Source organism: Dreissena polymorpha, chromosome 8, assembly GCF_020536995.1.
Source record: "Dreissena polymorpha isolate Duluth1 chromosome 8, UMN_Dpol_1.0, whole genome shotgun sequence".
NCBI classification, from domain to species: domain Eukaryota; kingdom Metazoa; phylum Mollusca; class Bivalvia; order Myida; family Dreissenidae; genus Dreissena; species Dreissena polymorpha.
The window spans coordinates 69606440-69619835 of record NC_068362.1 but is presented as its reverse complement, the minus strand read 5'-3'; the positions used below and the strand labels follow the sequence as shown (position 1 = coordinate 69619835).

The 13396-nt window shown below is 40.8% G+C and overlaps 3 protein-coding genes across 3 annotated transcripts in view; 2 read left to right on the top strand and 1 right to left on the bottom strand.

Moving 5' to 3' along the window:
- The window catches only part of LOC127841266 (zinc finger protein 26-like), a 231740-nt gene that overhangs the window by 147134 nt on the left and 71210 nt on the right, over positions 1 to 13396 (bottom strand). The window lies entirely within an intron of this gene.
- Positions 1 to 13396, top strand: part of LOC127841267 (galactocerebrosidase-like) — a 247916-nt gene that overhangs the window by 181593 nt on the left and 52927 nt on the right. The gene's annotated exons all lie outside the window — the stretch shown is intronic.
- Positions 1 to 13396, top strand: part of LOC127841268 (galactocerebrosidase-like) — a 241069-nt gene that overhangs the window by 174746 nt on the left and 52927 nt on the right. The window lies entirely within an intron of this gene.

Genomic DNA, 13396 nt, shown 5'->3' with positions numbered 1-13396 from the left:
AAACTTGATTCTTAATAAAGACGTTATGGCAATTAAAGCAAAGTTTATTTATTTGACCTTGAGATTCAAGGTCATTCAAAGGTCAAGGTCAAATTCAACTTGCCAGGTACAGTACCCTCATGATATCAAGAAAGTATTTGAAGTTTGAAACCAATAGCCTTGATACTTTAGAAGTAAAGTGTATCTAAACACAAAATTTAACAAAATATTAAAAGTTACTAAGTCAAAAAGGGACATAATTCCATCAAAATGCCAACCAGAGTTATGCAACTTGTCCTGTACAATCCCCTCATGATAGTAAGCGAGTGTTTCAAGTCTGAAAGCAAAAGATATGATACTTTAGGAGTTCAATGGACTAATACACAAAACTTAACCAAATTTTCAATTTTCTAAGTATAAAGGGCCCATAATTCTGTCAAAATGCCAGTTAGAGTTACATAACTTTGCCTGCAAAGTCCCCTTATGAAAGTTAGTATGTTTTGCAAGTATGAAAGCAATAGCTTCGATACTTTAGGAATAACCTTTACACAAAACTTAACACAATTTTCAATTTTCTAAGTATAAAAAGGGGCATAACTCTAAAAATAATGCTGACAGAGTTATGCACCTTGATCTACATAATTATCTTGTTGCCATAAAGAAGTATTCCAAGTTTGAATTAATTATCTTTGATAGTGTTAGAGTTATTTGACTTTATAAAAAACTTTAACCAACGGCGACGCCGACCCCGACGCCGGAGCGAGAAGTATAGCTCTCATTTTTCTTCGAAAAGTCGAATTAAAAATGAAAATAATGTATAATATTAATATACTATGTACATCTATAGCATATGATAGTTACACATAATACTTGTAGGTATTCGCATGTGAAATGGACGGATAAAATATGAGGGAATAACGGAGAATACATGAAAGAATCCAACTGTTTATTTGATGAACATAGCATGGAAGAATAACCGAGAATAATTGTAGGCATTCACTCGTGCATTAAATATATATAAGAGAGCAGGCTCACAATTGAACGTAAATGGATGTGAACACACCAATAAGTGGTGTTTTTTTTTTCAAATAACTTTTAAAACAAATGTTCTTAAGAATTTCAACTAGTGCATACAGACATTTTTTATGCTGCTTATGGCAATGTGAAATACATCAGAGTCACTTTATTTAATAAGCCTGTGTTCTTGGTCAAACATTTGATGTGTACTGCATTCATAAGCATCGTGAAATTTTGGTTCCGATTGCAGACGTATCAAAGATTTTTGTTATTAAATCTTAAGATACCGACCCAAACTGCAAATGTATTTGAGTTGAGATATTTGCAAAAATAAAGTTCTTAACGGTGTGTTTACATTCTGTCAAGCACGTGTGTTTACCCCTAAAAAACCTTAAATACCCGGTGATCCTGCACCCTTGATATAGTGTGACACAAAAACACTTCTGCAATCGACATAAATGACGGGAGAGAATAACAGAGAATAAATCAGCATTGGACGGAAATAGCACGACAGATAGAACAGCAAATAATAGGCTTCAATTTTGTGAAGTGAACCATTATTGCATGAAAAAATATAATAAATATATTTATCAACTTGTGAATAAGACGTTAGCACACAATAATTTCTTATACTTCTGCACTTGACGGATATAGGATCAAAGAATAACAGAAAATAAATAAACATACTTGAAAATACATGTGAGGCGTGTGTCGAGAAACTTTTGCTATAAGCTCTTAAGTGAAGCCCTGATGAGATTATAAATTATTGTTTCAAAGAACGCTTTCTAATGGCAATTCAATTGTAGACGATCAGCATGTGAGGATTCTTCAGGCTGAACTAAGACCAAACTACACTATACGCATGTGCAATATGCTTGTTCCACACCGCCACACACATGACACGCCGCAAGTTCATGTCCCTCCCCCCTCCCCCACACACATGACACGTCGCATGTACATGTCCCCCCAAATACATGAAACGCCGCATGTACATGTCCCCCAACACAGATGACACGCCGCAGGTACATGCCCCCCACACATGACACGCAACATGTACATATCCTCCACAAACATGACACGCCGCATGTACCTGTCCCCTACACACGATACGTCGCATGTACATGCCACAAAAACATATGAAACGCCGCATGTACATGTCCCCCACATACATGAAATGCCGCATGTACATGCCCCCAACACACATGAAACGCCGCATGTACATGCCCCCCCCCCCTCAAACATGACACGCCGCATTTACAAGTCCCACACACACACACATGACACGCAGCATGTACATGTCCCCCCCCACACACACACACATGAAATGCCGCATATACATATCTCCACACACGTATGACACGCCGCATGTAGATGTCCTCAACAAACATGACAGGCAGCATTTACATGTCCCCCAACACACATGACACGCCGCAGGTACATGCCCCCCACACATGACACGCAACATGTACATATCCGCCACAAACATGACGCGCCGCATGTACATGTCCCCTACACACGATACGCCGCATGTACATGCCCCCAAAACATATGACACGCCGCATGTACATGCCCCCCCCCCACCCACACATGACAAGCCGCATATACATGCCCCCCGCCCCACAAACATGACGCCGCATACAAATGCCCTTCACACACATTACACGCTGCTTGAACATGCCCACCACATATGACACGTCGCATGTACAAGCCCCCCCACACACACACAAATGACAAGCCGAATGTTTATATACCCCCACACATGACACGCCGCATGTACATGCCTCCCACACACACATGACAAGCCGCATGTTAATAACCCACAAACACATGACACGCAACATGCACATGCCGCACACACATGACACGGCGCATGTACATGCCACCCACACACATAACACGCCGCATGTACAGGTCCCCCCCACCCACACACACATAACACGCTGCATGTACATGTGCCCCTCCCACATGACACACCGCATGTGCATGTCCCGAAACACACATGACAAGCCGCATGAACATTCCCCAAAACACATGCCACGCCGCATGTGCATGTCCACACACACATGACACACCGCAAGTACATGCCCCCACACACATGACACGCTGCATGTACATATCCGCCTCACACATGACACGCCGCATGTACATGTCCCCGACACACATGACAAGCCGCATGAACATTCCCCAGAACACATGCCGTACCGCATGTACATGTCCCCACACTCACATGACACGCCGCAAATACATTTCCCAACACACATGATACGCCGCATGTACATGCCCCCGACAGACATGATTCGCAGAATGTACATGTCCCCCACAAACATGACACGCCGCATAAAGATGCCCTCAACACACCCACACACATGACACGCCGCATGTACATGTACCCCCACACACATGACACGCCGCATGTACATGTACCCCCCACACACGTGACACGCCACAAGTTCATGTACCCCAACACACATGACACGCCGCATGTACATGTACCCCCACACACATGACACGCTGCATGCACATGTCCCCCCCCCACACATGACACGCCGCATATACATGTCCCCAACACACATGACAAGCCGCATGAACATTCCCCCAAAACACATGCCACACCGCATGTACATACCCCTAACACAAATGACACGCCGCATGTAAATGCCCCCCCCCCCAAAAAAAAAAACAAACAGGACAAGCCGCATGTACATGCCCCCACACAGGACAAGCCGCATGTACATGCCCCCACACACATCACACGCCGCATGACCCCCACACATGACACGCCGCATGTACATGCCTCCCACACACATGACAAGCCGCATGTTAATAACCCACAAACACATGACACGCAGCATGCACATGCCGCAACACACATCTCACGCCGCATATACATGCCCCCTTACACACACTCACAAACATGATACGCAGCATGTTCATTCCCCCACAAACATGACACGCCGCATGACACGCCGCATGACACGCCACATGTACATGTCCCCCCACACAGATGACACGCCGCATGTACATGTCCCCCACACACATAGCAAGTTGCATGTATATTCCCCCACACAGATGACACGCCGCATGTACATGTCCCCAAACATGAGACGCCGCATGTTAATGCCCCCCCCCAAATGACAGGCTGCATGTACTAGTACATGCCCCCCACAAACATGACTCGCCGCATGTACATGTCCCCCACACGGATGACACGCCGCATGTTAGATAGATAGATTTATTTCGATAGTGAGCAACATAACATAATACAACAACACATACATTCATTAAAATTTAACAACATTTAAAATATGTTATTAATGAAATGCTGTGTGATGAACCATGTCAGTAAGCATCAATATCAAGGATGACACAAAAAAGAGATGATAATCTCTTGTTTCCATTGTGGTCCTTTCTACTGATGGTGGTCTGACATAGAGAGGCATGGACCATGAAAACAAAATAAAAAGAATCATTACAATATAAAAGAACAAAGGTATTTATAAAAATGACTCAACTATGCTGTTGCTCAATTGATTATGACAATGTAACAAGATAAAAAAGAAATACCTTATAGTAACTGATCTATGTAGCTATCTCAGACTAAAAGCACAACGTTACAAATAAAATAATATCACATTACTCTTGGGACTAGTTAGGAGTTGAATACAAAACATGAATAAATAGGACAATAATCATCATTCTAAAAAGTGGTTCTTAACCGCTCCTTTAAAAGTATCGAAAGTGGGAATACTCCTTATATGTGGAGGTAACATGTTCCATTACTTACATCCTAGGTAAGCAAACGACTTAATCCCAAAACTTTTAACCTTTGGAGGCACAAATGACCCATGTTCACTAGACCTAGTTCTATAAGAATGAACAGAATCCTGAGTTACAAAGTTTTGACTCATGTAGCTTGGAGAAAGACCATGCTTAATTTTGAATACATGACATAGTGTAATTTGTTCCACTCTTTTGGAAACCGGCAACCAGTTTAAAGAAACAAAATGTTGGTTGCTGATATGAGACCTGGGTTCTAGATTGAGAACAAATCTGACCAATTTGTTTTGGGTGATCTGGAGCTTATCCTTCCAATATTTATTTAATCCATGAAACCAGAAGGAACACGCATAGTCAAAGTGGCACTGGATAAGTGAAGAAACCAAAAGTCTTTTAGTGTGGACTGTAAGAAATGCTTGTTTCCTGTACATAAATTTTAACCTGGCATTTGCCTTTTTGATGATTGAAGTAACCATGGATTCACCGGTTAAATGTTGATCAAGGGTGGCACCTAAATATTTTACTGATGAAGTTGAATTAATAACCTGGCCATTACATGCAATATGAAGATCCTTATTTTGCTTAAGTTTCTGCTTAGACCCAAATATGATAGATTCAGTTTTATCAAGATGCAGAGACAATTTATTATCAACTAACCAATGGCTAACAGTTTCAAGATCTTCTGCCAATTTTTTTTCAATAGTTGACCTATTTTTCCCAGAAACCAAAATAGCAGAATCATCCGCATATAGTAACAATTTGTTTTTGACCACTGCGGACATGTCATTAATATAAATTAAAAACAAAAGGGGACCGAGTATGGACCCTTGTGGGACACCACATGTAATCATACAAGGCTGTGAGAAGATACCAGGCACATCAAAAGTTGTTGCCTATCAGATAAATATGACATGAACCAACGCAGAATACCTTGACTAAGGCCTAAGGCTTCAAGTTTCATAATAAGGGTAGAATGATCAACAGTATCGAACGCTTTCTGTAGGTCCAGTAATACTATGCCTATAAAGTGACCTTTATCCATTTCAAATTTAATATAATCAGACAAGTGAATGAGACAAGTGTCAGTTGAAAATCTTTTTCTGAAACCAGACTGAAACTTGTATAATATTTCTTTTTCATTGAGATAGGATTCTATTTGGTCATAAACAACCCTTTCAAAAACCTTAGATATGATACTGAGTATGGACACAGGGCGATAATTGCCAACATCACATTTATCATTTTTCTTAAAAAGGGGGACAACTCTTGCTGTCCCCAAACATGAGACGCAGCATGTTAATGCCCCCCACACACATGACAAGCCGCATTTACATGTCCAACACCCACACCTGACACGCAGCATGTACATGTCCCTACACACATGACTCGCCGCATGTACATGTCCCCACACACATGCCACGCCGCATGTACATGTTCAACCACAAACATCACACGCCGCATGAACATGTCCGCCCACAAACATGACATGCCGTATGTACATGCCTCCCACACACATATCACGCCGAAAGAATATGCCCCCCACACACATGACACGCCGCATGTACATGCCTCCCAAACACATGACATGCCGCAAGAACATGCCCCACACACACATGACACGTCGCATGTTTATGCCTCAGACACACACAGATGGCACGCCGCATGTATATGCCTCCCACACATATGACACGCTGCATGTACATGCCCCCCACACACATGACACGCCACATGTAAATAACCCCCCCCCACACACACATGACACGCCGCATGCACATGCCCACCCCCCGCACCCCCCCCACACACACATATATGACAGGCCGCATGTACATGTCCCACACAAACATGACACGCCGCATGTACATGTCCCCCACACACATGACAAGCCGCAGGTACATGCCCCCCACTCACATGACACGCCGTATGTACATATCCCCAATTCACACGACACGCCGCATGTACATGTCCCCCCACACATGACTAGCCGCATGTACATGCCCCCACACACATGACACGCCGCATGTCCTTGTCCATCCACACATGACTAGCCGCATGTACATGTTCCCCATTCACATGACACGCCGCATGTTCACCCCCACCACAAACATGACACGCAGCATGTACATGCCCGCCACACACACATAACACGCCGCTTGTACATGTCCCCCCCCCACACACACATGACACGCCACATGTACATTTCCCGACAAACATTACACGCCGCATGTTCATGCACACCTACACACAGGACATGACGCATGTACATGTTCCCCCCCCACACACACACACACGCGAGACGCAGCATGTACATGTTCCCCCACACACGCATGTCACGCCGCATGTAAATGTACCCCCCACGCACACATAAGACACCGCATGTACATGTCCCCCCAAAACATGACACGCCGCATGTACATGTCCCCCCAAAAAAATTGACACGCCGCATGTACAAGTACCCCCCCCACACATGACACACCGCAAGTACATGTCCCCCCCCCACACACACATGACACACCGCATGTACACGCCCTCCACACAAATGACACGCCGCATGTACATGTTCCCACACCCAAACATGACACGCCCCATGCACATTTCTCCCACACACATTACACGCCGCATGTACATATTCCCCACACACATGACACACTGGATGTACATGTCCCCCACACACGACACGCCGTATGAACATGCCCCCCCAACATGCATGACACACTGCATGTACATGTTCCCATACCCACACATGACACGCCGCATGTACATATCCCCCTCACACTACACGCCGCATAAACATGCCCACTCACACATGACACGCTGCAAGGCCATGCCCCCAACACACATAACACGCCGCATGTCCATGCCCCCAACACACATGACACGCCGCATGTCCATGCCCCCAACACACATGACACGCAGCATGTACATGTCCCCCAAACATATGACACGGAGCATGATCATGCCCCCACACCCAAGCCGCATGTACATGCCCCCCCCCCACACACACACGCCGCATGTACATGTCCCCCACACATGACACGCCTCATGTACATGTCCCCCCACACACGCCGCATGCCCCCCACCCCCACACACATACACACATGCCGCATGTACATGCTCCCCCAACCACTCACACATTTCTGTGAGTCATGTTTTTTCGGCGTAAGCTGTATTAAGCCAGCTTTTCACCTTAGCCTGACCTTTGTTAGCGTCCAATAGAATTCAAATAAAACTTCCCGCGGCCAAGTACAGATGAATACACTTCATTGACTGCATTGGCTGATTTGAGAATACGACCAGAACATTGGAAACATGTCCGCGTCTTTGTAACACTGTTTTACTGCGTGTTCAGCATGAAACAATTTATATCTAATGAAAAGGCTTAATAGATAGAACAGTTTTACACTCAATCTCGACATCAATACAGTTTGTGCGTCCACCTTTTATTTTCAGAAGATTTTCAGCGCCAGAACGTTTGCACTTAAAGGCTATTTTCTCATATTTATTACTAACTTCCATATTCCTGTCAACATGTTAACATGTTAAAGTATAGAGAGCAGTGGAAGCGAAGACTCACTTTAATGCATTGCATTTCAACTCGCGAGGTATATCGGGTCAATTTGCGGCCACTGTGTGTGAATGTCAGAGTTTACATACAGGTCATCGCTGCGTCTCTACCCTATGTGCTGATCGGAGTTCGCGGCCAGGAAAATAATCGTTACATAATAAAGACGCTATAGGGTGAATTAGGTGAACTGGAATTTTCTTTAAACCAGACAGATGTTAAATGAAGATATCCAACGATATCATATGGTATGTCAATAATGGATTCTTAATGTGTTTTACAACAATACCATGATAAATATTATTTTTAATTGATTTAACAAGAATTATGCCATCATATTGAGATTATTGACTAATGAATTAAGCATGAGCGCAATGATTCTCGATACTGTTAAAAATCGAATCAAATAGCAACGCCAGACAAACCACTAAAACAGGTTTGTTCGAAGAACGCGCGTATAAATATTTAAAATATATACGGATACTTCGCGTGTGGCCGGTTGACTCATATGTTTTAATTTCACTTCGATTCTTCTTTTGGTTTTCTGTTTTGTATCTATACGTTTATGACCAGCAATATGTAATAATGTAAAATGCCTAGGATCCTGAAAAGCCGCGAAAACTCCGCGTATCATCCCGTACTGCGTTTGCTGCAGCTAAGAACTGCACAGAAAAAAACATTCGCTATCTTTGATCTCATTCATTGAAGTACCTTTCATTAACTGCAACCACAATCAACGCCGTATATCTTTTTTTTAAAGATATTTCTTGTTACCTATACAAAATATTCGGTCCTATTCAGTATTGATTCACGACACTTAAAGCGAGAATATACGATTGTGTATATATGTTACATTTTAATATATTGATAAAATATGTTATAATTACACAAAATAGGCAAGAAAAATTATAGAATTAATACGAATTTCATAAAATGCAGCAAAGACAAACAAAGTAGCGCCCCGAGATTATTCGTACATATTTTATATGATAACCGAAGCATTCGTCTTTTTAGTTAGTGTTCGTGTGTCGTATGAATAGATATTGTTGCAGAAATTTAAAATAACCGTTAAACTAAATTAATATTCATATCGTACATGCATGATATACATGCTGTCAATTCGACTGTACAGCCTTTTTTGATTTCAGAATTAAATATCTGGCTTATTTTGCATTTTTATTTTAATTTATATTAAAATACATGTTTGATAAGTTTTTTTTACACATTTTATATAAATTAATAAATATTTGACAAAATCGTATAATCTCGCTTTAATATTGACTTCTTGTGTTGTAGTCACTTAAAATCGATACGCCCCTTTTAACATCTACAGTAATTTTCATTGAGTGGCTGAGCAGAATACCTCACCATTAAGCATCATGAACATAGAGCATTTCGGGCATACTTAAAGGGTAAGATCACAGTAACAATCTTTGTATGCATTATCATGTGATGCGCATCGCTAGTGTTATTGGCGTCTCACTGAAGTGCGGCGACTAGTATACGTTTACGTTTTTTTACGTTTTTTTTCGCTTATGGGAGGAGAAGTTATTTTACGGATCAATGTATATATTTTTGTTGTCAGAATATCTTGCATAGTGGTGATTTTTGTGTAAATTAGTGTAAATAAGTATTGTATTTGTGACTTTTACATTTACTACGACATTTATTGCCAATAATGCAAAGCTAATTCTTTTAATTAATAACTGATCACAGGGACTGGGCAATAATAAAAGATCACAGGGACTGGGCAAATATGCGAACCGGTGAAACTTTCTGGTTTTGTATAAAAACAAAACTTCTTTGTTCCACTATCCTAGCAACCACCTAGTTACTAATAAAGGTACTATAGAGCGCGAAGCGTGACACGTATTAATAATTGTAATAATGAGTCTTGATAAGGAAGCAGCCGCTTATTAATGAGGAGCATCATCACAGCACCCCAGTCACATTACTATCAAGTCCTCCTAAAGATTTTTTTAAGAACCACATATAGATGGCCGCAGACCTGACCCGTATCTTGCCAGTTGTATGGACCCTTTGGTATGGACCTTTAACTCCGCTCACTATCCAGCGTTTAAACTTCCGGGTTTACATTTAAACCGACTATTAATAGCTTATTAATATCTTAGTTAGAAGGTGATTTTTCAAGCGGTTCCGTAGTGTAGTGGTTACACGCTCGCTTCACATGTGAGAGGCCCAAGGTTCAAGCCCCAGTAGAATCAAATTATTTTATTTTTGTTTTATGTTAACTTTTTGTTTTGATGTAGACATTTTAGTTTAAATAAATATGCTGTTTTATTGTAACCATTTTTTTGTTTTTATTATCCCCATGAAATATATGTTTGAGAGAGTGGGGGGTTCGTAAACACATTAAAACTTTTACAGTGTTTTCTTATCAATGAGTACTCCACCCCTATCGTAAATGAGCAACGTAAGAATAAGTTCAGAATCATATCCCCGTGAAATTGAGAAAAATATGAAATTACGCTTACAAGATGAAGCAGATTTTTTAAAACCTACACAGTTCTGTTCCATTAATGAAAACTGCACACGAATGCCAGTAAAAAAAGGAAACCAATGTAAAAAAAATGAACTATGAAATATTTGGAGGATACAACACAAAATCATGGATAATGGTTATTTTGGGGTTATAACACAACATCATAGATAATGGTTATTTGGGGGTTATAACACAAAATCATAGATAATGGTTATACCAGTATCTTTTTCATTCTTCTTCCGGGTCAACTGTGGCCGACGTTTTTTTTTCAATACTCTGAGAAATAAGTGATTTTGTTTTTTTAGTGATTGCATATTAAAAAAAGGATTCTGGATAGTAAAATAAAGTGAGTAAAAGTGAGCATGTGAACTTTATGTTATCTAACTTACAGGCAGGTGCCAGGAAAACATTATAATTTTGACAAACAATGTGTTAAATAATTTAATTTTTTTTATATGAACGCAGCCATATTGGACACCATGTTCATTGAAGCTAGACCATTTCACTATCGATGCTTATTTAAATCATAAAGGTCACGTTCGACCACTCTATCTATACTTCCCAAAAAAGATCAGTACCACGAAAATGTCAACAAAGGGCAAACATGACAAAAAACGTTAAAAAGAAATCAACTCGACGGGTAGCGTTAGTGAACTAGAAACGGACTCGATTGAGCCTGAACTGTCTAAAAAGCAGTCTTCAGGTGATCGTGCTGCATCAATTGAAATAAGCAGCGGCGAAGAAAATACGCGTAAAAGTGAAATCGCTGACATAAAAAAACAATTGAAAGACATTAACTCAAAATTGTCGAATATTGTTTCAAACGTCGACAAATCAATCAACAAGATGAACGATAAGGTGAAAGATATAATAGAAAGAGACGACGAAAGGCTGAAAATCTTAGTGAACGATCTCTTCGATAAACTTAAAGAACGTTTATTAACATCGTGTACAAAACAAATTGAAATTTTAGAGGCAAGACTATTTGAGGAGGAGATTGAAAACGATACACTGAAGAAAAATGTCAAAAACCTGAAGTCGCAAGTAAATCTACAGTCGGAAGAAAACGCAAAACTGAAAACTGAATTAGCGAACCAGGAAAACAACAGAAGAAGATCAGAAAATGACTCTAACCAATATAGCCGAAGCAATAATATAATTCTAAGTGGAATAGAACATTCATCCTCAGAAATTGACCCCAACGGAACGCCTTTAGTTAAATCAGCAGAGGAAACCACTAAAATCTCCATTGCCAAAATTAATAGCATCACCAAGGAGACCATTACTATGGAAGACGTTGACATCGCCCACCGACTGAAAAGGAGTCCAAATGGCAAGAAAGATATGTGTCTTGTTCTGAGAAAACTGGGCTTAATGCTTGTGCGTAAAGTGTCGTCCCAGATTAGCCTGTGCAGTCCGCACAGGCTAATCAGGGACGATACTTTCCGCTTTAATGGTATTTTTAGTTTCAAGGAAGTCCCTCCTTACCGAAAATCAAGTTTAGGCGATAAGTGTCGTCCCTGATTAGCCTGTGCGGACTGCACAGGCTAATCTGGGACGACACTTTACGCACATGCATTATGATCAGCTTTCACAGAACAAGACACATATAATCTTACGCTTCAAATCACGTATGACGCGTAACCGCGTGCTGAGGCAAAGCAAACTTCTTCGTGCGAAAGGCATGTTTGTACGTGAGGATCTAACCCCCTTAAATCATGAAGTGTTTATGAGCGTGAAACGGAAAATGTCGGACGAAGTTAAGTGTCTGGTCCAGGAACGGTGCCATCTCCTGCAAAGACGCAAGAGACGTGGTTCATCGCGTAGAATGGGAGGACTATCAGCACTGGCTTGATCTACCGTGGCCAAAAAAGTAACATTGATACCTCAAACTACATTTTCTTAAAGTGTTGATAGAGTAAAAATTACATTGTTTACGCTATTTTTGTACACTTCATACAAAAGGTGCTTAATAACCAAAAACGATAATGTGCTGTAAAAGTTTGATATTGTAAAAATGTTTAGGTTGTTAACGCTACTTTTTTGTATACTTTACTTTGAACTCGCATTGGACTGACACGTCAATAAATAAAGATTATTGCGCGAGTTGCACGGGGAACCCGTTTCTATTGAAGCCGATCAATAAGGTTTACAGTGCTTGACTTAATGAGATAAGAGTACAATCTAGAAAAATGTTACATGCATTGCGCACTATAAAATACCATGGAGCAAAAACTTTGGGGACTTTACGAAAACATAAATTTGGTTTAACATTACTTTTAACACCTAAAAGAGTATAGTAATGTTGTGGGTTTTTTCTTCAGTTTACGTTTTTTCGCTGAAGAAAGAAACATCATCTCTTTTAGGAAGGCATTTTTCCTTTACAAAAAAGCAGTGGCCGTGTTGCATCTTTTTATGAAAAAAGATGTTTGCCTCGGCCTCACTGTCTTTCTTTTTTTAAAATAATAACACAAACATAAGAAACCAAATGCATATTTCATGTCTTCATGTACAAACAATTCAATATGAGTATGTTAAATTACCCAAGCATAAATGATATT